The sequence below is a fragment of the Emydura macquarii genome, unplaced genomic scaffold, assembly GCF_026122565.2.
Source record: "Emydura macquarii macquarii isolate MOO-44397 ecotype Brisbane River unplaced genomic scaffold, CSIRO-AGI_Emac_v2 contig_1477, whole genome shotgun sequence".
NCBI lineage: Eukaryota > Metazoa > Chordata > Testudines > Chelidae > Emydura > Emydura macquarii.
Window position 1 is genome coordinate 5,935,233 of NW_027131614.1, and position 21,392 is coordinate 5,956,624.

General features: G+C 39.0%; 1 long non-coding RNA gene across 1 annotated transcript in view; it reads left to right on the forward strand.

Moving 5' to 3' along the window:
- The first annotated feature begins 1,986 nt into the window (after positions 1-1,986).
- Positions 1,987-21,392, forward strand: part of LOC137156804 (uncharacterized) — a 109,845-nt gene continuing 90,439 nt past the window's right edge. Inside the window, exon 1 of the long non-coding RNA XR_010920901.1 lies at positions 1,987-2,050. This is a non-coding gene — a long non-coding RNA (uncharacterized lncRNA). The remainder of the gene's footprint in view (positions 2,051-21,392) is intronic.

The following is a 21,392-nucleotide window of genomic DNA, read 5'->3' on the forward strand; positions in this document are numbered from 1 at the left end:
GAATAACGTAAGTGAGAGGGGCTATACAAATGTAAGATATTATTGTTATTTTTCTATTCGCACTGAAATACTAGGCTCTTTCCAAACAGAAAAAAAGAAAAAGTTCCTGGCCCAAAGGTATTAATATTAAAATACACCATTACCAAAAAAGGGGGAGATCTGCCTAATTTAAGTCATTTATGAAGAATATCTTTACTGGTAATCATTTAAAGATGTTCAGAGATCTGATGAGTGTAGCAACTAAGGGCCAGAAGAGTTCTTTAAAAGAGCTCAACCACCACATTCAGGATTTGACTTTCCAAGGAGCTCAGCTCCCATTGGGCACTGAAGTAAATGGCCAGATTTTTGCACGAAGGATTTCAGTACATTGGGTGCACAACTCTTTGGAAAATCTGGCCATCAGTGTCACAGGAGGAGCTGCTGGTTGCTGAGCACTTCTGAAAATCTGGCCTGTCATAGGTACTGAGCATTTGCCCTGCATGCTCATATGCACTACACATTTTAAAATTAGAAATTACATATAAACTGCTAGATTAGTAAATAGCTGAGAAAACCTGACCTAAACACACACAATTGCTAGGGGCCAGACTCTTGTCACTCTTGCTCAAATTGAATAAGAAGTACCTTTGCAAGTAGCCTCCTTGATTTCAGTTGAACTACTTTTGGAGGAGGGCCCTGAACCTGCAATGAGCTTAGAGATCAAGCTGTGTGGAGCGGATTGCCAGAATACTGTGAGCAAGCGTGATGGAAATCTGGTGCTGAGGCAGCAACATAGGATTTTAGAAAATATATTGATTTTTAAAAAATAAATGGGGCTATACAGGCATAAATGATCTTTTTAGTCTAGTTTACCTATGGCATTTGCAATGAGCCCGTCCTTACAGTATATAAGCACTTATTAACCAGTAGTGACCTGGATTGAATCTATTTTTGCCCTAGCGTCACCAGTAATCTACAAACACCTAGAACAAGCTCTCAGTGCCACTTATTTTTTGCCATACTTTTTGCACTGCTTCATTTCATACTGGGCCTTCTCTGACATGCTTATTCTTGTGTATGTGTCCTGATTCAAAATTTTCTGGCAAGAAATACCCTATGTGTGTTGCGTTTGCCTCTGTTCTCTCCAGTTGCATTGTTACTTGCTTTGTGGGTTATGATGTTGTCTACTTGTTGTTGTTTTGGCCTGTGCAGACCAGGGACAGCCCAGCTGTGTTCATGTTTAGGAAAGCTCTGTCAGGGACATTGGTAGTCTTGTCTTGGGCCCTGTCTACACTTACTTGTGAGATTCAGCGGCAGTTGATGGGAGTTACGCAAAGTACACAAAAAACTTGCACAACTCCCATCAACTGCTGAGCTTCTCTTCTGCGTCCGTCTGCACTGCGCTGCGCTACTTGTGTAGCCGGTCTTAGTACGTCGATTTCTGGATCGACTGAGCGGGTCTGCACTGACTGCTCAGTCAATCCAGAGAAATCAATCTGACGGCGGCGAATTTGCCGCTGTCAGTGTAGTCGTAGCCCTAGTCACTCCATGTAGGGAAATACCTTTTCTGTGTGAAAAAGTCAGGAAACACCATACCCACCTCAAAGGAATTTGAATGTATGGGAAATTCTGGCTTTGGTCAATTCCAAACACAGTCTAAGAAAGACTAGATGGTCTAACAGTGTTCAGGAAAATGTGGTCTCTCAGCCAGACCACTAAGATCTGGGTTTTACCAAATTCTTTTTTTAAACCAATTTTTATTAGGTATTTCATAAATATGTATTAAATACAAAAATAAAAAGCAAACAAAGATGATAACAGAAATGCAACCAGAGAGGGCAGATGCAAATGCATTTTCAGAATACTTTTTATGAAGTCCACAGAACAGAGAACCAGCATATCAAATGCATATAGAACAAGCAGAAAACTAGCAGCCATGAAGGGGTTAAAAGGCAGACAGTTACTTCCCCAGCTGTGATAAAGTGGCTGATCAGCAACAGCTGAGAGAAGCCTTCAAGAGGGGGAGAGACCAACCCTATTCCTTCTACAAGAGAAGAGCTCTCAGGAAGAGGTACTTAGGGGAGAGACTTTCCAGAGATTTGGAGGAAGTTTAGTTTGGGGGGGGGGGCTGTGTGCTGCCAGGGAGCGTTTAGGGACTTTGTATCAGCCTGAAGATAGAGAGTGGCCTAGAGAAACAACAGTGGGTCTAGGGAAGCAGACCCTTGCTACTTAACATGGAGTCCTTAGGCTGGAATCCCAAGGTGAGGGAAGATCTGTGTTCCCTTACTGCCTCCCCAAGGAAAAGGAGATTAAAACACCCCTAACACAAAGCAGGACAAGGCCTGTTGAGCCCATGGTGGGGCTGAAGGTCTAGGAAAGATTTGTTAGACTTCTGCTATATTGGACTCTTTATTACCCTGGAAAGGGTGGGACTATAAGGACATAGGTGGGGAACTAAATTGTGGAAAAAGGGGTAAGTAAACTGCCCCAGGCTTGGATCGATGGTTGTCTTGGGTGCTAGAGCTGAAGAGGCTGTTACACCATACTTGGCCATGAGGCGGTGCATTGACTGGTGAGTGACTTTTCTACAGTACACCATAAGACACAGAACACACTGTTAGAATTCCCAAGGTTTGTGTAGCAAGTACAAGTCATACTAGACAGCAAGGCACTGTCATAGTCCTATGTTGAAGTGCTGTGCAAGAGTACATTGCCTTTTCTAAGAACTCTTATTAATGCTATGCAGCACCCTCAATTTCAGCTTGTCGAACAGAGAATTATCATTATTTTGACTCTGTATCCAGTTCTTCTCCTACTCTGAACATTTCAGACAGTCTCTGATTCAAGTGCTTGAACTGCTTGTAGAATTATATCAAGAGGTGGTTTTTTTGCAGCACCCATAGAAAATTCATCACAATCCAAATGAGAAGACTTTCACTGAATCCAAATGCCAAATTATCATCACTTGCTACAGGGCTCAGTGGGTCACACTGATGAGGTGAAAAGTACTATGCATACTCTCTTTCCCCTGCCTCCCCATCACACATACATTGCACCATACAAACTGTCTGCTTGTGATGGAAGCAGAAAGTGTTCAAGTGGACTCAAACTTATTTTAGCCTTTTGATAGCCTTTTAGGCAAAATAACTTCTATAATTATTTCTGCCTCCACCGAAGACATTACAGTCCCAAAGGCAAACTCTCACAAAAGAATATTGTTAATAATGCAAGTGACTTTAATAGTAGTTTATTGTTCGAAGCATCATGGTTGCAGGATTTGTTTTTTAAGCAGACTAGACTCAGCTCTGTTTCATGGCCACTTAATTTAAAGTATTTTTTAACATCTGGAATTTAAATATTTTCTTTCATTACCATTGTTAAATGCACAGTTGCCTTGAACTGGATGGAGAAAAATCAGCTCCTTGTTAAATTATGACCCCTCAATGAATACAGAATCTATGTAAATTGCCTATTTAAAAGCCTCAATTATGAGGACGTATAACACAGTCTGAATGCAAGGTACAGACTTCACTGAAATGGCCAAAATGACAACTGTACTTTAATACTTTTTTTTTAATAAGTATTACATCTGTATTCAACTCCAAATCAGTTGGGGGGGAGTTAATCATAAAAACAAAGGCACTAGACACTACCATTATTACTGTTAGTTGTTTAGAACAAAAATAAATTTTATATTTGTTCTGATTCCTGTTCTACATGAATATCAAATAGTGTAATTACATTATGCAATTTCTCTGCTGATTTACTGCCTTTTTCTCTACACATATATACACTTAACTTTTTTATACTAGAGCTATGAAGGATGTCAAAGGTAAACAGAACTCATCTTGAACAGTCTCAGCAGATTAAATTCAGTTATTGAAAAGTTTTTTAATTTACAGAAAAAAACCCTACTACATGAAGTTCCTCAATCCATAGAAAATGTGCCCTGATATGCCTTTGAAACAGATCTTTTAGACAAAGGTGGATTTTTACTTTTCTTCTTTAATTATAAACTTACAATTGGGGATGAAAGGAATTTGCTGCAGCATTACCTCTGTTAGCTATCTAGTCTGTACAGCACTCAAGCTACCAAAAAGAAAAACAAGGACACACTACACTTGTCTACGTAGGTCATGTCAGGCTCTAATCTTCAAGAAAAGGCGCTTCCAAGTAATATCACAGGTGACTGTATAAACAGTAGAACCATATGGAACTATCAAGCTGTGCACCTGATTAGCGTATGCCACTGCATGAAGGCATTACTCAAAGGTGCTGGAATAATTTTTATAGTGGGGGTGCTGAGAGCCATTGAACCAAATTGTAAAACCGTAGTTATGGAAACTACTTCAGATCTGGGAGTGCAGCAGCACCCCCCTGCATCCCTAGTTCCAACACCTATGGCATTACTATTTCCCTCCTCCTCCTCCTTTGGGTTTGTCAAACCCACTCATTGCATCTTGTCCTAAACTAGGCTGTAAGATCTTCAGGGCAGGGACCATGTGGTCCTCTGGGTTTGTACAGCACAGTTAGGCACTACTACACCACAACAATAATAATGACTTCGGTCTCTCATATGGTATCCTGCCTCTTTCCATAAGGCCAGAGTCTATTCTTAGGTCACATGTTGCTCCAACTGAAGTTAATGGAAGTTGTGCGTGAATAAGAATACAACTTGGCCCTTAGTCTCCTGACATCAACAGAGGTGGATAAGCAACAGGTGTTAAAGGCTTCCCCTTCCTGTTGGGAGGTCTGTGTTTTGGGCTAGTGATGGACTGAAAGCAGACTCAGAGGTTGTGTCTGGAGAGGAAAATAGACGGTGGTTTTAAAAAACTGTTCTAATACACTTTAAACACCACTTAGCACCTAGTGTAGATCATGTTCAACCCCTTTAAAATGTCATGGTCTTGGTCAACCCTAAATAAAAATAAGTCCCTCTTTGGCAGTTTCTCTGACATGGACATCTCTCTATCTCTCCAACCCACCTAATCCTCAAGGATCCCCACACACATGCTCAGAAAACTTTCTTCTACCCCCTTCTCACTAATCTACCCCTCACTAGTTCTGTAAACCCTTTCTTCCCAATAGAAACTCACATCTCGGTTACAGAACTACCCTACCTCTTCCATAGTGTAGCGAAACTGGAACAGAGGCAGCAAGCAGTAGTGGGCACTGTACAAACTCATAACTGTAAGAGACTGTGCCTGTTCCGAAGAGCTTAAAATATAAAAGATAAGAGGAAAAAAGGGTGGGGAGGAGAAACAGGCACAAGCTGCGGAAGTGACTTACTCAAGTATACCCTGCAAGTCAGTGGCAGAGATCCCATGTCTCTTGATTCCCAATCTGGTGCTCTATCTACTGAACCACACTGCCAGTCAATCAAGGAAGTCTTGAATCTCTCACAATTTAATTGTTGCTTGGAGCTATGGATCAGATTCGGAACCAGTGACAGAAGGAAGGACAGAAAGAAATTAGGAATCTATTGTAGATACTCAAAATTGTGTATTTTAAGTTAAAACCCCAAAGAATGTTAACTGTTGGCTTTTAAAGTTCCACTAATAACATACAGATATCTTTATAGAGTTATACCTTCCTAAGACCCAGTGTCACAGTATAAGAGAGCTCTACTCTGCAGCTGAGATCAACCAACACTAAATCTTGACCCAAGGTGAACTTCTAGAGCTTGTAGACCGTTAGCTTTGCCTTCCTTTGACTCACCCCCTTGCCGATCACCAAATCAGCCCCCTCCACTTTTTTGTGCTGTCATCCTTCCCTTCTCCACAGCTTTCATACAGATACACACATTTTGTAGTTGTTACTGAAACCCCTTTATTTCTGGGTTGCTTGGGAGCAGGCAATTGTGTGCACAGGTGCCTAAGGTTGCAGACTACAAAGGAGATCCTGAGTATCCCAGTGATGATGTAGGATAGGTGAGAATCCTCTATCCACGCCTCTGCTGCAGTCCCTTTACTCCTAAAGGAGTTTATAATTGGCGGTGCCTCCACCTGGCTGTACCCTGCACACACTCAATAGCAGGCTTTGGGAGCTTCTAGGACTAAACCTATTCTAATAATAATCTGTGGCATGGATCTAACTAAAAATACCAATTATGCAAACTACACATCCAATATACTTAAATTAGAGCTAACGCACCTTTACTTAACAAATTAAGGGAATATGGCATAACAGACAAATTAAACATCACTACTATTTTAAATCCACAGGGGCAGTTAAATAAATCAATTAATAAATATAGTATACAGTAATAAATGAAACTTGTCTGGCATTTACACTGCCATTATTTACCCCACCTGCAGAGTGTACACTACCCTAAAGTTCAGAGCCCTAACCCCTTGCTTGCTTGGGTGCACTTGAGGATCTGAAGGAGACAGCACTCTGTTGGTTCAGTGTATAAGTTCAACCAAGGTATCAAGCTGAAGATTTGGAGTTGGCCTAACCCAAGTGTCAGCAATCCTGGCCCTGGCTTGAAGAGACGATTTCTCTACCTCTTCTCAGGCCCAGTCAAAGTGTCTCTGCTGTGCCCCTTCCTTAACACCCTATCTCAAAACAAAAGGAAACGGGAGGCACTCACACCACTTTCACTGCAGGCCCACTTCAGGCAGTTCTAGGCTCAGTCCCTGATCTGGCTTGGGAAATGCCATTAACCTCTGAAGCTGGCTGCTCAATCAAAACTCCAGCAGGCTCTCAACAGCAGCTTCAGGACCCCCAGTAGCAGTCAGCAGCAGCTTCCAGACTTGGCTGCACTCAACCCCCCAAGAAAATGGAGTCCACCATGCTTTTTTCTGAGCTCCAAGATATCATGGGAGTTGTAGTCTCCCAGGATCTTCTCAACTGTAAAACTCCCAATTAAGTTCCGAAGCCCTTCAAGTACAGGGTGCCTACATTACTAAGTGTATATTTTGTTGTTTTAACCCTTAACACAACTTGCTACTCTAGCTTCCTCAGGCCAGTGGCAATAAAAAGCCTGTATCCCGCCTACTGGTTGCCAGTCGATGAACTCTCAAAATAACAAAACTGAATTAGAACCAACAGCAACAAATACTTAGCAGTTTCCTACTCCTCAGTGGGAAGGCTCTGTGTTGCATCCTTGGCAGCAGGTTGAGCTGTGTTAGATTACACTCACAAACCCTCCGCTGCTGGCCTTTTCTGAGGCCAGAGAAAACTCAGTCCAGATAAGAAGACACTAGTTTAAGGCTAGAGTGCCCTTGTCTCTACTTCTGGTACTATCAGGACAAGTGGAAGTAGGAAGCTGCTCTGCAGGTGGGTTCCCTCTTCTTTCTTCCCTCTGGACACTTTATAAATTGTTCAATTAATGGTTTTAATAAAAATCAGACTCTTTTGGTATTAACTCTTTAATAGTTATACTCCTTGGTCTGTCTCATCCCCAGCAGCTGCTTCCTTCATCACAAAGTGGTGTACACACTAAGCTTTACAGGAGCCATATTTCTTGTATTACACATGCAAACTACATTAAAAAGGCATTACGGTAGGTTGCAAGGTCAAGCACTCTAAGGTAGGAAATGCCAGACAGGGCCGGCCCTAGACCAAATGGCGCCCCAGGTGAGGAGTGTCTTCGGCACTCCCTCTTCCCCATTTCTTGAAATATAAGGTATTCATAAGTTTATTGCATTTGTAGCCCATTTCATGACTTTGATGCAAGATATGCATGCATGATTTATCCCTGTCGTATAGGACAGAATGTTCTAGGATATTAGTGAAAAATGAATCTACATATTGAATACCTAAAACATTTTAGTTCAAACATTCTATTTTCCCTTTTGTCGCTATAAACAAAAACAGCACCCCTAGCCCAGCACCCCTTTTCCCCAAGCCCAGCACCCCAAGCGGTCACCTGAATTGCCTGCCCCTAAGTCCAGCCCTGATGCCAAAATTAAGGTTGCCTGTTCCTCCCCCATCCTGTTTTCTCCCCAACTGCCCAATTCTTGGCTCTCCTGCAGTTAAATCAGGTAGCTTCCTTCTCCATCTGACTGAGTCCCCCAGCAGGTGCCAGGGTTTGTTATTGGGAGCACAGCTTCCTGCTCCCAGTTCAGCCCTAGCTAGAGCTTACCCAATGCAGATGGTATCTTAGGGAATTGAGTCAATAAAATCAGTCTCTATTGAGCATGTGCAAACTGATTTTTTTTTAAAAGGAAGGTTTTAAAATTTGGCTAAATTTTCACTGGGACTGTGAAAGGCACATCATTGATATAAAGATCTCACACTGCCAAATTTGAAGTCCCTGCTCCAAAGCATGAGGGGTGTTAAAGCTTCTCAAAGATAAGGTCACATTAGAATTTTTTAACATGGGACAACAACATATTTTCCCCTCATTCTCAAAACAGGTAGACCATTTTGAATGATTTTCCCCAAAAATATTCAGTCTGAGGCAGACCTCTAGCATGGAAAGTTTCAACCCAAAGGGTTGAAGTTGGCAAAGTTACAAGCAATTGAAAACAGGGTGTTTTAATGGGAAATGTCAGGCAACCTTACCAGCCTCACCTAAAATACATTTTTGTGCAATTAGCTTCTTTTGCTCTTTAAATATTCCCTTTCTGTCAAATTCTCTGGTATTCCCCAGAGCTCTGTGATTAGTCAGCATTAGATTTTCATTCTTATGCAGATATTTCAGATTTATTTCAAGTCCTATTTTTAGTCCTGTTTTTCCCCCCTCTGCTTGTCTTGACACTGAGGATTAGATGACAAATACTTTGTTTAAATATGTCTAAAACTGAAATATTTTTGGTTCTAGAAGTTACTTTTGCATCCTTTTTCATTTTGTCATGTATTTGTCAGTGCAAAGTAAAGCACATTGAAAAACCTAATCCCAACTGTACATATAAAATGATGGTGGTCTAAATTAGCTGTTACCACTCAAGAAAGAGGTCTTGAAGTCATTGTTGATAGTTCTCTGAAAATATTCACTCAACGTGCAGTGACAGCCAAAAAAACCAACCAAACAAAAAAACAACTAATGATGTTGGGAATCATTAGGAAACAGATAGAAAATAAAAGAAAATACCATATTGCTGCCATATAAATCCATGGTATGCCCACATCTCGAATATTGCATGCAAATCTGGTTGCCCCATCTCAAAAAAGATGTATAGAATTGGAAAAGGTACAGAAAAAGACAACAAAAATGATTGGTGGTACCAACTTTCATGAAAGGGGAGATAATAAGACTGGGACTTCTCATCTTGAAAAAGAGACGACCAAGTGGGGATATAATAGAGGTCTATAAAATCATGACTGGTATGGAGAAAGTAAATAAGGAAATATTATTTACTCCTCATAACACAAAAACTAGGAGTCACCAAATGAAATTAATGGGCAGCAGGTTTAAAACAAACAACAGGAAGCATTTCTTCACATAATACACAGTCAACCTGTGGAACTCTTTACCAAAGGATGTTGTGGAGGCCAAGATTATAACAGGGTTAAAAAAAAACTAGATAAGTTCATGGAGGATATGTCCATCAATGGCTATTAGCCAGAAGCTGGGAACGGACGATGGGGGGGATCACTTTATGATTACTTGTTCTGTTCATTCCCTCTGAAGCACCTAGCATTGGCCACCGTCAGAAGACAGGATACTGGGCTAGATGGACCATTGGTCTGACCTGGTATGGCCATTCTTATTCAATAACAACAAATCTACTGTAGTTAAGAGTCAAAGGCCAAAACTTTTAAACAAGGCTGGTTGTTAAAGTTAAGTTTCCAAAAAAAAAAAAAATAAATAAAAAATCATGCCATTGTTACTAAGTACTGAGGATGTGTGGCTCTCACTTACTTCACTGGGATTTGTGGGCGCATTGACTTTTAAAAGAGCTGGCCTTTCTTATTTAGATGTCCAAATATAGAGTTAGTAGCCTAACTTTGGGCACCCAACTGAGTATTTTGGCCTTAGTACTCAGCCTTGCCCTCACTTTTATAAATAAGCTTGGCAGAATTTGATTTTTCTTTTTTATAACTTAAACAGATATCTGTTTATTTTTAAGTATTTTTTATTTTTATCTTTAAATTTTCACAGTTGCAGGAAATTATGGAGGGTCAGACTGGGGGTCTAAAAATAATTATTTAATCACAGTACATGTGAAGATCCAAAAAGTTAAAGCTTTATAACTGTTAAAACACAAATAGTCAAAATCACATCAAAATGTACAAAGAAAATATCCTTAAATCAAACTCTAAGCTCTCAAGTAACATTTGCTTACGTTGCCTATATGTAAATTTTTATTATCTATAAAAATACTTTTTTTTGTCAGTTTATGTGTATATGGTGAAATCAGTGTTTAATGACATTTATAGGTTAAAAATCGAATCCTTCCAAGTCTACCTATAAAGGTGCAATCCCTATTGAAGTCAGTGGATGTTATACCTCAGTAAGTGAGGGCAGAAATGGGCCATTAGAATTATAACTGGATTCCTGGGTAATTTTGAGGATTGCTTATTCAATGGAAAGTCTGCCTTCTATATCTCCGTGAAACATCTCACAGTGCATTTTGTTCTTTGTTTCTGATGTAGAAGTTTGGATCCCTGCTTTTATTTCTTCTACAGAAAGAAACACTTTCTCAGTTATTCTGCATGGTTATGTTAACAATATTGTTTGGATCACATTAGTGCCTAGAAGCCCTACTAATGGATTAGGGCATTATTGTTCTAGGTGCTGTACAAACACACAACAAATGACTGTCCCTACCCCAAAGAGTGTACAATCTAAGGATAAATTAAGATAACAAGTGGATGCAGTAAAGAGATGTGCGGGAGGGGAAAACACAAGAAAATAATGAGGTGATGCTGGTCAGCGGAAGAAGCATTGGTCATAGCACACCAGCTGCTTAATCATTGTCAAGTCTTTTATAGGCAAAGTAAGTTCTGTGAGTCATGTTAGAGGACTTTCATTGATTCTATGTACTATCTGGCATAAAGAGTAGTACATATCTAAGGTTCGAGAAAACACTGTGTGGTGTGCTGTTGTGTTTAATTAAGAACCAGTATGTGATCATGCAATTAAAGCCTTCCTCTTTTTATAAAACTTTCCTAGCATAACCACGATAGTCACAACACCAACACCTGCCCCTATACAAACCTCTCCTCCTTTCAAAAACAAAAGAAAACCCAAAGAAAATTCTAACCCCAACTGTTTTTACAAACCAGAAAAGGAGAAATGCCAGAGACTCTATGAAGGCTGCTAGGGTCTTCAGATTGGAAATCTTTTTTTTTTTTTTTTAAATGTGGAAGGTGCTCAGATACTACAAGGGTGAGCAGAAATATGAAACCCTAAGATAGCTAGAACTTGTACAACTTGTGATGTGTACTACTCTTTATGCCAGATAGTACATAGAATCAATGAAAGTCCTCTAACATGTGATGTGTACAACTTCAGTGTTTGCTTAATGTAGGTCATATAAAATGTCATATTCAGTTTCATAATTAGCACATCATACCACACATTTTAAGAGGCAAGAGTATGTACAACCAAGCCCCTTGTGGGTTTTATCTATGTGCACATCCAAGGCATGTCCCCCAGAGGTGAGCCTTTTACTTTTCACTGCATGTCAGTGGAGCAGCAGAGCATAGAGTGTACAGTATTTCCAAAGGCCATCTAATAGCCTATGCTAACTATCCTGGGGTAATAAAGGATTCTTTAATTGAATTAGATTTGGAGAATTAGATTTGGAACCCCCAATTTCTGAGCTAACTGTACTAGACCACTAGTTTTGATCATTCAGATAGCTGAGGCTGCTACGCCAATCCTACAGTTTTGTTCACATTGTACTTATAAGCAGCTACAGTTTCCATGCTGCTCTAAAAAGAATAGAATCAATGTTTATAATCCAAATGTTCCACTTTATGGGATTTGGCTTTATTTCAAACTCAAATGGTAACAACCAAACATAAACCTGAGCCTGGCTCTTCCTAGAACTTTTTCTGCAGGTGCCCTCCCTTAGGCTCTTCAAGCCTTCTAATATCCTAGTTGGAGTTGGTATTTATGCAGTGTTCCAGGTCCTGATCCTGCCGTGGTTTATCAGAGGAGCTCTGCATACATATACAGCATCCTAGATACTACCACCCTGCCACAGGGCTCTTTACCTAAATCCTATCCTTGGCTAGAGGGTAAACTCTCAATGTTTATATATATATTAGCAAATGTTTCAAGCAACAATAACAACTTTGGGTTATTGCCTCCTTGCTTCCTCCAGTATGTTAGAAAAATATATTCCTTTTAACTTGAAACCATACCAAAATATCTCTCACTTTATTTATTTACACATTGGTTTCAGAACACAAGGCTAATTTATTACATACAGGTTTTTAGCTGCTATCTCACACAGCAGTGCATAAAAAAGGTGTTGTATATCTGTTTGTAATGATGTATCATTTCCTTGAAGGAGTTACCAGATGATTGCCTTTTTTCTAATATTACTATATTCTAAAACAGTGGTTCTCAACCAAGGGTACACAGAGGTTAGAACATGCTACATGGAAAGCACAAGCGAAGTCAGTACAAATTAAAATTTCATACACACGATGACATGTTTATAATGCTTTATATACTATATCAGTGTTTCTCAACCTGCGTGGGGGTTGTGATTTATTTTTTAATTATATGGTAAAATATGAGAAAGTAAGCAATTTTTCAGTAATAGTGTGATGTGACACTTTTGTATTTTTGACTGATTTTGTAAGCAAGTAGCTTTTAAGTGCAGTGAAACTTGGGGTACGCAAGACAAATCAGACTGCTGAAAGGGGTACAGTAGTCTGGAAAGGTTGAGAACCATTGTTCTAAAAGATCTTGACTGCATTCTTTTCATGTAAAGTTATAAGGACATTAGATGGAAATCTGGCATAGTTAATAGCAGTGTTATAAGAAAGATTGGAGAAAGTGTTTAGGTTATAGTAAGTCCATTCTGGCCTTGATTTCATAATAATTTAGTAATGATCTGGGAAGTTGCATTTTTTTTTTTTAAATCCAGTGATCAGCTGAGTGAAAAATACTTATTATAAGAGTTCAACAGGATGCAGCAAAAGCATGTATTTTTGGACTGAAGTAAAACATGCACCAGCAGTAGGGTTACCAGTTTTGGTTGGATGTATTCCTGAAGGTTTCATCACATGACTCCAGGACAATCCTGGAGGGTTGGCAACCCTTATCAGCAAGCTCCTTTTAAATCAATTTTTAAGCTACTTATTATTTGTATTATTGTAGAACTGAGAAATCCCAACAAAGCTTTGAGCCCTGCTGGGCTAAGTGCTGTATATATGTAGTCAGAGCCACTCTCTGCCTCAAAGAACTTACTATCTAAAGTCACAATACAAACAAACGGGAATATTTATTTCTATTTTACTTGTAGGCAACTGAGGTACAGGGAGATTAGTCCAAGATCACACTAGAAGTATGAGATGGAGCTGGGAGTTGAACCTATCCATTCTGAGTGTTGGTGTAGTGCCTTAATCATAGACTATCCTTCCTCTATTCACTTTGCTTTCCTCTAAACATATAGGGTTTTTGTAAAGTTTTCACTCTGATAGGCATGTCTGACGATCACTGTTTTTCTTTGCACCCAAAATGATGTGCTTATTGCTGCTAGTGACACCTGTTTCAATTTTAGATTTTAAATTGCTCCTACTTTCAGCAATGAAAGATAATATGGTGGCGTTCCCCTGCATTTCCAGATGGGAAAGAGATTCCAGGAAATAGTTCAAGCTGTTCTCACAGTAGCTTCAGTGTAAAGTGATAGCATAAGAAGCTAAATTCTAAATGGTGACTATTGCCTGTGCCTGTAATTGTGAATTAAAAGCCAGTCTTAGCTTATATCTCTAATATCAATATCTAATATCCCTGTCCCAAACCTCTCTGCTGTAAATCCTTTGGCCCTAATGTCTGTAGCAGAACAGTAAAAACTATGGTTATTGTGGTCATCTCTTCAAAGCAAGTGAAATCCCAGTGCCAGTAAGATTTCCTCCATTACTTACACTGTTATGTGACTATCTGTTGTAACATACAGTAGACCAACAGTCTTTTATGTTTGCTTTTATAGACTTTACTGTCCCTATTTTGTTTTAATAAAAATATAATTCATTCTGAAAATAGGATATTGTTCCTTCTTTGTAATCACCTTGAGGGAATTCTGTGAAGAATTCTGCTAGAACTAGGTCATTTATAGAACTTTATTTTTAATGCAAACTCTTAAGAATTGGACACATGCATAATTTCATTGAATGCAGTGAATTTCTTATGAAACATGTCTGATACCTTGTGATATCACCAGGTACTGTAAATCAGAAGTCAATTCCTGACCATCACTCTCTAAAAGTCTGTTCTTGGTATTCACAATAGCCTTATTCCTGGGGCTTCTAGATAAATTTCTTTAACACCAGAATAAATGTTTGAAGTTTCCAGGGAGGCAGAGACAAGCCTGAATCAGTCCTCCTCAAGATCCAAGAGACTAGCCCTTCTAACAGATTCCCTGCTTTTGAATTGGATTTGCCTACTACTAATTTGAGACCTGCTGAAAATGAAACCCATGCATTCTTCAGCATGCCGCTTGCAGATGGACAGGCTGGTTGGACACAAAGGGAACCATTAAAACCATGTTACAAAAATTAATTGAGTCTAAGGTAAAGTTAGGGCAAAGCTTGTCACATCAATTCCTCATAGTTAAGGAAGTTCCTGAAGTCTTCACTGACCCTTCCATGTTCAAATTGTAACTGAAGGCAACTTCAGCGAATGAAACATCGATCACATATTTATTGATGCCTTAAGGAGACAATGGAAAGGTCTCTGTTGATCCTGAACATGAGCCAGAGAACTTAGGTTGTCCGTTTCCCAAAGTCGTTCAGATGTGGGTATGTTCCCCTGCAAGGGGAATTTATGTTTATCAAATATAGCAAGCCTTTAATTTCATAGGAAGCCCTGGGGATGTCTCTTTTCATTGCAGGAAAGACCTTAAGAGTCACTTATAACACTGGGCCAGTGAAGTTTAAAAAAAAAAAAAAAAATCAGGAAGCTGGTGGACCCATAAGCAACCCTTAAGGACATATCAAAAGGGTATTGCAATGGTAAATAGGGCCATTCCTTGTAAATAGTTATCAACGCCATGTTAAGTAGACTAGAATCTTTAACCCATTTGTCTGTATTATTAGAGAATCAAGGAGTAAGTGCTAAATGAGTCTGTTAGATTCCTAATGGGATGCAGGTAAACAATGTGATCTAATTAGCTTGTAGATGCTAAACCCTGTTCCTGTTTTATGATGCTTCATTACTGTATTCTGTTGATTCAGAGATCAAAAGGGGATATTATCACTTAAGTGAGACTTGTAATATTATTGTCCTCTCCACCACATTTCTCCTCGAAACTTGTAATTACACATAGTAAACCTCTTGTGAACTATCTTGATAGTTTGAATGGCTATTGCTAAAGGAATTGTCTGAGAAAGAACCCATTGAATAGAGATCACAAACTATCAGCTTGTTTTCATGAAAGTCCATGTGGTAGAATTGCCTGTCAGCGCCTGGCTTCCTTCAGCTATAAAGGAAGTCTCGGGCCTGATCCTGTTATCTCATGTCTGCTTAAACTTTAACAGGGAAGATCTAACCACAGGACTGAGATCTCCAGGAGTTGCCTGGATTGTCCTACAACTCTCATGGAAAAACTCTAACAGACTACATCAGAACTGCCTATTGGATTATAACCCATTGAATTGATTCCAGAGTAACTTTTACAAGCCAGCAGATATAATATCACTGCTATGATCCTGATCTATGAACAATGAAAGTCATTTGTACGTATATTGATCTTTTAACCATTTATAACTCTTTTCTTTTTCCTTTTATAAATAAATCTTAGATTTAGTTATTAAGGATTGTCTGTAAGCATGTATTTGGGTAAGATTGAAATATTCATTGACCTGGGGAATAATGTGCCTGATCCTTTAGGATTGGAAGAACTTGATTTATGGTGAATAGGGTTTTAATAACCTCTCACTATATTAGACTTGGTTGCCTTTGGAGCCAAGGGCTGGAATGCCTAAAGGGGACTGTATTTGGCTTCATGTTAACCAATGTGGTATTACAAAAGCTCTTTTGTTACTGGCTTAGTGAATCTAATTATAGAATAAACCGCCAGTTTGGGGAAACGTCTGCTCTATTTCTTGATGTCTGCCCTGAATGTGGCATTCTCAGTGTGGCCTATCTAGGCACCAGGGTCACATCACCAGCAAAATCAAAATAAGAGAAGTTGTCCTTCATAATCCCTGTGAGAATGCAGCAAGTGATAGCCCAGGGAGTATGGAGATGTATGTGTTTGACTGGGACAACCAAAGAATTGCAGTGACTGGTATAGTACTATCTTTCTTCACAAAAGCCCATAGAAGTCTATGCTTCTGGGTAGAATTTTTATGGGTGAAAAGTTCCAGCGGGGTAGCCGTGTTAGTCTGTATACAGCAAAAACAACGAGAGTCCTGTAGCACTTTAAAGACTAACAAATTTAATTTCTGCAGGCATAAGCTTTTGTGGGCTGTAACCCACTTCATCAGATGTAAGGAATAGAAATCAGATTGGGGGTATATATATACATCCAAGGGTAAGGAACAACAATGGGGAAGTTAGGTATAAGCAAAGTCCATTCAGTTAGAGTAGTTGAGGCCTATTCACAACCATTGATTAGGAGGTGAGAATGTGTGAACAGTGACAATTACTTCTTGTAATGAGGTAACCATTCCATATCTCTATTTAGACACAGTGTGAACAGTTTGAACTCTCGTTATTTTTTTTTTTTTAATGGGTGAAAGATCTCATGATTCATGAATCAGCACTGTCCAATGCGAAGTAGACAAGCATCTTAACTAGCTTAGACCTTGCCTCTCACTTCGACCATCTTACAACCATCCTTGAATCCCTTCATGGTCTCCTCCTACTCAGTCATGAAGTTCAAGCTTTTTGTTTGCGCCTTCAAGACCCTCCATAATTCTGCTCCCACCTACTTGTCCAACTTTCTCTCATTTTGCGTCTACCCTTTGTCTGCTAGTGATGCTAGCCTTGACTCATCATTTGTCTGATTCTCCAGCAAACATACTCTCAACTCCTTCTAAGCCATCATTATACATGGATCTTCTTGTTGAGCAGGTCCTCATTCAGATCTCTTCAGAAGACCCATTACCACAATGCTTGCAAGAAATTATAATGGCATGGTTGTAGGGTCATCTGGGATTGTGTGATTATATTTAGAGTCCCACCCATCTTGATGGAATTCTGTGTATAGGTATGATAACACTGTGTTACATATATAAATGAACACATTTTGACCATAAAAATGTTGATAGGAATAATGTTACTTGTCTGACGTGTGGAATTTCTCCCATCCCTTTCTCCTACCATTTATCTGTTTTGTCTTTTCAGATCCTTTTATGTTGGGAAAGCCCCAGAACATTTTGGGCATTGCCAAAAATAAATAACAGGACTTGGAGACCATTTATATCTTTGTATGGATGTTGTATGTGTATTTATGATGTGTTGCGTCACTAACATTTTGGTGACCCGTGTACTTTTGCATGTTTGATGTGAAGTGGTGTGATAAGAAAAAACACTTGTTCTAGGTTAGACAGCTGTTATCTGCTGGTATTCAAATAATCACCATGTGGGAAAACACTAGTTATGGCAAAGGTTAAAGGTCACTGAAAATCAGCAAATGACTATACATTTGGAAATTCAGCTGATGCACTTAATTACCTCAAGACTAAGTTTATCACTTACTCGGCTTTCCTTGTCTCAACAATGCTATATAAACCCAATAGCTTTCAGTTTGTTTCCTTTTAAAATGGGCTGATGAGCTCTATTTCTTTTCTCCTTTGTTTGCTTTACAATGAGTATGTTGTCAAGACACTGCATGAATGTCCTTACAGTACATGTATTGTCTTGAACTCTGTAGATTCAGTGTTTACCACTGCAAAGGACTGACTTGTACCAGCATCTAATTTTGTTACCCGTTCATTGTGAAAAGTTCATTAAAACCAACAGATTGTATTTTTAAATCAAATCCCTTCTGTAAGGTCTCTACCAATATGCAGTTTAGGGAAGGAATTCACTTTTCTGGGGCATCAAGATTTTAAAATAAGAATGAGATCAGAAGCAACACAATAATCATGCTACTTATTGTTTTTGTTACATAGAAGTTTCTGAGAAACCAACCATATTCAGATATTGTACTTGGGGAGAGGGTTGGCTAACTTACTGATGTGATTAGTTGTCTTTAAGGAACTTTGCTTTAGTCCATGTTCCAGTCTGAAGTGAAAAGTACTTACTCCAACGTTGACTTGTGAACTGTACACCAGGGAAATGTTCTTATGGGAGTAATGTAATGCAGGAAGATCAAGAAGGATAAATCCGGAAAAATGTTGGTCTGTTAGTTGTTTAAGCTGGAAGCCCATACAGTAACTTCAGCAATAAAACAAGAAAATGTCAGCGTGACAGAGCCCAAAATAATACACAATATGAGAACAGGACTGGGATAGATTTTGAGAACCTGCAAACTGGTGCATCTTCTCCTATCAGTAATTCCTCTCTTCTTTGGGATTACATCATATCAATGCATTAAAGTGCTATTAATCATAATAGTAATTAAGAATGGGTGTAGCCAATATTAAATAAAATCTATTTTTTAGTAATCCAAATACCAGAGCAACTCAAATAGCATTATTGTACATGTATGTGGGGAAAATAAAATTAAAGGGTTGATTTGCAGTATGGTGTTTATAATAATCTCTAATCAAGCAGCTAAAATTATTAGTATTTATGTACTGGTGCAGTAGCAGCTGGAGGTCTTCATCAAGGTCCCATTGTGCTGTGTTCTGTACAGACATGTAATAGATAGTTCTTGCTGCTTCTTGTTGAAATCTTTTGGACAAATATTTTTGGACAAAAACAGGGCTTTGTTGAAAACAATGTTATTCATGGGAGAAAAAGCAATTTTTGTTTTGAAATTCTGGGGAAATTCCACTTTTCCCCCGTTTTTTACTCTTACCCTTTGTCCCCTTGAAAAGCTGGGGAGAGGCGGGCAAAAAATAAATAAATGAGGAGGGAAAATTTTTTACCCTCTGGAATTATTTGGGGTGTGTGGTAATAAAAAGATGATATTGAAGGGGAGAAAACCTTGTACTGGTTTTTGTTTGTTCATTTTTTTTTTTTTTTTTTTACTTTCCCTCCCATATTTCTTCTGGAAGTGTTTTTCTTTTTTAAATTTAAAGAAATGTAGAGTAATTGACATCTTAAAATCTGTTTTTAAGATATTCTGAGAGGGAAAAAATAGAGGGGGGAAAGGATGACAAAGACTGAAATTCATACCAAATTTTTTAAAACCAAAAAAAATTCATTTTGGGGAATATATATAGGTGAATAAGAATAAGGTGAAAACTAAACATGTCATGACACCCTTCCCACCTCCCCAGTTTTGCCCGGCTCTAATCTCTGTCCCAAAGACCATACAATCTTAGCACATGATGAAAGCACATGGATTCAATAAACAAATAAGGGCAGAACAAGTTAAACTGTGACATGATTATGTTTTGTATAATATGCAGCAGTAATCATAGCCATTAACTGCCTACTAGTTACGGGATAACTAAAAGATTGATTTAGGTGGCCTGGTACAGTTGGCTATGAAAATGGTTTTGCATAAAAAAACCCATGAAAAATACATGAGTGGGTTTTTTTTGTGGTATTGTGTTGGTCTTAGGCTATTAGAAAGACAAGGTGGCTGAGGTAATATGTTTTAATGGACTAGGTGAAGAGCGCTGTGTAAGCTTGGAAGCTTGTCTCTCTTACCAACAGAAATTGCTGCTCTGACCTCGTGTCTCTATTTAAAGCAATGTCAGAACTCTGACTATTGTAATACTAAGTGAAATTTAATTGGTCATAAGAAAGTTATAGCAAAGCACTAGCTTTAATATTTCAGGCCTGTTACCTGACCTGTGTGAAATGACTTGGTGATCTCAGTTCAGTTCCTAGTAGACAGAAATCTACATCATAAAACCACCATCACAAATTATTTTTCTAGGTAGAGCTGATATTACTGCCTAGTAAGATTTTATTATATACATATTACAGTAACACCTACAGACCCCAACAGAGATTGGACGTGGCATTGTGTAAACAATGTAGCAAGGCACAGTTCCTGACCCAAAGAGATAAGTCTAATTAGACAAGACATGGAACAGTTAGGTAATGGAAATATTATCTCCATTTTCTCAATGGGCAGCTGAGTCAGAGAGTAAATGACTTGCCCATACTCACATAGGAAGCCTGTGGCAGAGCTGGGATTTGAACCCAGATCTGCTAAATCTCCATCCGGCATTTCAACCCATTGACCAATCAGACAGCGAATGGCAATAAATGATATTCCTGTTGGCAGTTTCAGCAAAAAATCTTAAACGTATACAGAGCCTGAGCTAGACTTTTACACCTAGACGAGCCCCAATCCTGAACTGGAAGGACAAGTTTGCATCTTTGCTGCTAAAATTGAATTTCTTTTGTGGATAAAAAGATTACTTTGGTCTTTAGGGCTGTCAATCTGTCATCGTCCACTAGTGACAAAGTCGCTTAAATATTTCCTGAAATGTTCTTTAGTCCTAAGTAAAGGTAAAAAGTATGATATACTCACAAGGTCTGGATTTGCCACCAGTTTATTTTAACGTGGCCAAAACTCAACTACTGATTATTCTTCTGAAACTCTCCATTTCCCATCACTGCTGCTAACACACGATGACCACAAGAACTATAACTTGGAAGTTATCTTTGACTCCTCCGTATTCCTCAAAAATACTGGCTATATCCAGATGTCTTCTCAACATCTAAACTTCACGCTTTCTCTCTCTACCCCTTCACTTCTTCAGGCCCTGATCATCTCAAAGACTTCCTCTGGCTTACTTGATGTTGTCCCTTCTAGTTCATACAAAGCACAGATTCTAAGATAAGCTTTTGTGCCATTCTGGGCACATCACACTCCCGTGCTGCTTTAAATCCCTCTTACATTGCATCAGTTTCAAGAGTCTTGTCCTTGCCTTTAAGTCCTTGCATGGCTTATGTCCCTGCTACTTATCCAGCCTAATTCCTCACATAGTTCCATCAAAGATGAAAGGCTGAAGCATATTCCAGGAACACGTCATAATGCAGTTTGTCTACATGGTGAGTGTGAAATGTCTTAACCAGACTACATACAACATACCTTGTTGTTATAGCAAGAGTCAACAACATAGTAGGTTTTTCCACAGTGTTGTTATAGCCTAATAGGAATCTGCCTACTGGTCAATATCTGCAAAAGCTGTTGTCTAGTTATCAGAAACCCAAGAGGAGAAGGACAGGGAAGTCGTTCATTATCCTTCCTGAGACTGAGTTC